This window comes from Culex quinquefasciatus, chromosome 3 (assembly GCF_015732765.1).
Source record: "Culex quinquefasciatus strain JHB chromosome 3, VPISU_Cqui_1.0_pri_paternal, whole genome shotgun sequence".
Classification (NCBI taxonomy): Eukaryota; Metazoa; Arthropoda; class Insecta; order Diptera; family Culicidae; genus Culex; species Culex quinquefasciatus.
This window is the reverse complement of record NC_051863.1, coordinates 109,512,268-109,517,267: the sequence shown is the minus strand read 5'-3', so window position 1 is coordinate 109,517,267 and position 5,000 is coordinate 109,512,268.

The window sequence follows — 5,000 nt, the reverse complement described above, 5'->3', positions numbered from 1 at the left end:
GTGGACACAAATGCTGTGAATTCAGAGGAGTCCGAGGACGAAGAAGAAATCTCTGCGTATCACAATGAGTTCATGGATGAATCAACACTAGAGCAAACACAACCCGAGGAAGAAGACAAAAATGACTATACGGACAAACAAACACAATCAGAGGAAGAAGACAAAATTTATGATGTAGATGAAATCTTCAAAGATTCACCGGAAACTTTTAACGTCGTTGCATCCAAAAACATCAACCCCAAGCATTCGTTTAGAGTGAGAAAATCCGACGGAAAAATAGTTCATCTCAACATGAAGACATTTTTATGGCTAATCCAAAATGGACCTGATAGATGCAGCGTGGATAGAACGAAGAGGTTTCAGGAAAGGCAAGCTTGAAGACATCTGTCCACCATACCGAAAATGAAGAGCGAGACATCGTAAGAAGAGGTGACTGGATCGCTGTTAACAACAAGGAGTATTTACAGTAGCGCACGTCCATGGATTTAGATACCTGTCTGGGAAGAGAACATCATTTACCTTAGATGAGTGTCCCGTTAACCCACCGAGCTGCAGCAACTCAAAAGGCGTTGGTGTAATTGGCAGCTTTATACCATGACTGAATCAAATGATCTGCGACCCGATAAAAGCATAACGCAAGGCTATGTGAACATTCAATCTTACGTATCTCATGTGAAAAGTCCATCTCACGATGGTGCAGCATGGGCATTTTCTTCTGAGAATTTGATTTATATTTCTAAGCTACGAAACAATCCTACAGTTGCTGACTGAATCGAATTGATTTCTGAAAGGTTAAGAAAAGAAGCGTTGAAGAAAGTTTAGAAAACGCATTATTTGTTATAGTTAAGTTTGTTGAAATAAAACATATCAAACATTTTATTTTTGTATTTATCCACATGACCGTAATCCACACCTCGCACCTCACATCTTTACATACTGAATTATAACCTCACATGCCCATTTCTTGAGGATTTGTTTTTTCGTGTTAAGAAGGACATTTTGAGCGACTTTTGTTCTAGGAAAAACTTGACTCCTCTTGTTTTATATTTTCCTTGTTTCATTTTTAGTATTTTATTTTGCATTTATGTTGTTAGGTTTTTGTTTGTTTCTGATAGTATTTGGCTTATTCTTAGACCTTTTATCATTACCTTGTGCCTTTCTTGTTTTTCATGTTTTTGGAGCAACTTTTTCATTTTTAGCTTGTTTTCACTTTTTCTGCTATAGAACGATACCATTGTCATTTAAATTGTAGAAACATGAGTAGAAGCATAGTCTGGAACATTACAAAAAGTACTGCATACTTATTATTACAAAACATACACAAATGTTAGCGAAAAACACTGCCAAAGTTGACCCCAGAAAAATGACATTGATTGAAATATTGGCAAAGTCACATAAATTAAGTCAAACTTCCAACCCTTAAATATGCTAGAATTTAAGTAGTTCTCCTTTCCTTTGCTTTCCCAATGCTTTTAAAGATCAAAAATTGGTTGAAAAACTGATTTTTGGCGAATTAGTTGGATCGATGCCCACCTAGAGGCGGGGTTGGGTTGTAGAGGGTTTAGACACATCCTAACAGCGACACATCCTTGCGCATTCCGTTATCAGTAGAATCTCTTATAGAATATTTGACGAAGCTTGCTGTTTGAATTTGTCAACAACATTTGTGATCGTGAGTTCGTTGCTGTAAATAGCATTTATTTAAATATAGTTTTTATTTATTTTAAGCTGCTTCCTGTCTTTCCCATTTCAAATCAGCATCAACCGGTCCGACTGCCTTCTGCTATTCTGCGCCGTTAGTCTTATCGCTTACTACGGAGGTGTTAACGGCACCAGAGTGCACCAACTGCATCATGTACTGAAGTGTCCCTGCACCATCCGCTAGCAGCTTTCCTCCTACGGCTCTGAAGCATCTCTCGAATTAACGACCTACTCTCATTAGATGCGGGGCCATACAAAATTCCCGGTTTCTTTTCGCAAAGCCCGCCTTGGCATTGAACACTTGGTTGTCCTGGCCATCGTGGGCCATCCATCGATTTGTTAACGTTCACGATGTTTCCGTGCTGCCGGCAAAGTTGCAGCAGCTGGACTCTGACACAACGCGGGTCTTCAGTCCAATCCGTACCACCGGCGGGTCGCTGCATCCCGTTTCATTTCCACCAGCTCGTCCGGTAGCGACCCTGACAGCGCCCAAGTCGTCTAGACAATTCCCCGGCTGTGTCCTACCGAATAATTTCAGGATCGTAGTTGTCCTTGCTCATCCGATCCAGTCCAATGCGGCCAAATCCGGACGAGTGCTGCTGCTTTTCCAAGTAGTCAAACCAGTTCCAATTTAAAGCTGACCGCCAAGAATCCACGGCTTTGTTGTATCGACGGAACTTTTACCCAGGCCCCTTCTCGCAGTACTCCAGAGAGCAATTACATGTTTTTGTTAAATTAATCAACTAATTACGATCGTAAAATCAAATTGCACACTTTCCTTCATCAACTCCAAGCCTAACCAAACAAACTCACGAGTATTTTTATGTTTTTGACAGTACACGGATCGGACTGCTTGAAAAACAAATCAAAACAAACACCGAGTTGCCAGAACCTATGAAAAAACTGCTCGATCTAGCATGGCAAGGTTGCAAGTTCGATTTCTCGCAGCTCAACATTCGAGCAGAAACAAGCCGCCCTATGAGCGCTAACGCGCCTTAGCTAGCCTTATGGTGCCTTCTCGTAGCGTTGTGAAAAAAATCGTCGCTTTGTGCAGCGTTCTGAAATTTCGAGCTTGATGTTGAGCGTTTTTGTGATCTAACGCGAAGTGAGCTACCCCTCGAAAAAATCTTAAAATTGCTCGCATTTGCGTAAAACTTCATCAATTCCAACTCTCGTAGATGCATAAATGCATAAATTTGAAAGGTCTTTTGAAGCACTTCAAAATGGGCCATAGACATCCAGGATCGGCTTGACTTTTTCTCATAGCTTTTGCAAATAATGAATGAATGAATGAATGAATAATTCTCATACCCGCCGGCAGCTTGGTCCAGTTCACAGGTGTTCGCTTGATCAAACAGTTCGTCATCTTATGTTCAATAATCTGTACACCCACGTACATATATTTTTTTGTACGAATTTTATTGTTACAAATGGGTCATTCCATCTCAACTGTGCACGAAAAAGTGCAAATTTGAAAATTACCCTCTCGATCCTGCTCAAATTTGGCAGGGCTGTTGATACTATCAAAACATGCAAGAATCCCGAATTTCATCCAAATCGGACCACCCCTCCATTTTGTACCTCCCCAAAAATCGACTTTTGGCGATTTTTGACCAAACTTCCTAGTTTCAAATGACGATAACTCAGGAACCACAAATCTTAGAGGGTCGGTCTTAGACTCAATTTTGAAGGAAATTGGACGTAGAATCCATTTCCGTGATCAAAATGTCGATTAATTTATTTTATTCTACCTGTATTGCGCAATTGAAAACTTTAAATGGCCGTATCTCAAAACACCCCAACTTATTTTTTATTTGACCTCACCATCGTGTTCCCGGCCAATTTTACATAAGAATCACTTATCGACAGAAATGAATATGTTTCGTTCCAGAGATATCGAATTTAAAAGTTCTGTGTTTTCGAGATAACCGACATCAGCTTTATTCGCCGCATCTGCTAGAAGCACACAGGTGGGCCTATCAATAACTGCTACCTGGTGTTCTGGGAGATGAATAATTTAATTTAAATTTAAAAAAAAAAATACGCAAATATTTATTCAAATGGCTGATACCTACCTTGATCAATCTATTTTTGTGAAAGGAATATTTATTGGGTTATTTTGAATGCACCGTTTTTTACGTGTTGCTAACCGTTTCAGAGTACCTCCGAGGCCATGACTAGGGCCTTTATCATGGGCGGTAGCAAAATAGTGCCATTCAGCAAAAACCCCAAAACCTGCTTTATTATTATTATTATTATAGTTTATTATTGACACTTTACCATAATTTGGCAAATCTGATTTATGGTTTAAAAGATTGAACATATTAAATCAATTTTTATATTGTTAGCCAGCTCCATTTGATTGAAAGATGATTTTGGTCAAGGTACATTTAAAAAAATCTTCATACGTGAGGACAGCAGCCGTGATAGAAGAAAAAAACACTGTTGTTCGGACGGTGTTGAAATCATCGCAACTAAATTTGGGGAATTAGCCGCTTTGAAGCAGATCAAACTTTGTGATTTGCTTACATTTTTCAATTTTATACTTTCCAGAAATCCTTTTCCTACTCCTTGTGATCGTCCTTCACTAGAGTACAACGTATCAACAAATTTTATTCATTTTAATTCATATTTTTTACTCAATAATGTATCGTGCACTTATTGTTCAGTGTTACTAACAAGATTAATTGCATTTTCCTGCTCGCTTCGTCGGAATCCAATTCTGCCCTTTACTGTGTGTCGTTATTGCTCTGTCCTGTGGGTTGGCACAGAAATTCATTTCATTAATTTTTGAGCAGATATTTCGCGATTATTCGCGATTAAACTTCAGTTTCCGACAGTGTTATACAGTTAATTTTTGCCCAATTTGGTAAAGATTATTTATGATGAAATATTATTTCAATAAATGACCAGGTAGCAGTTATTGATCGGCCGCCTGTGTGCTTCCAGCAGATGCAGCGAATGAAGCTCATGTAGGCAATCTCGAAAACACACAACTTTAAAATTCGATATCTCTGGAACGAAACATATTCATTTCTGTCGATAAGTGATTCTTATGTAAAATTGGCCAGGAACACGATGGTGAGGTCAAATAAAAAAATAAGTTGGGGTGTTTTGAGATACGGCCGTTTAAAGTTTTCAATTGCGCAATACAGGTAGACAAAATAAATTAATCAAAATTTTGATCACGGAAATGGATTCTACGTCCAATTTCCTTCAAAATTGAGTCTAAGACCGACCTTCTAAGATTTGTGGTTCCTGAGCTATCGCCGTTTGAAACTAGGAGGTTTGGTCAAAAA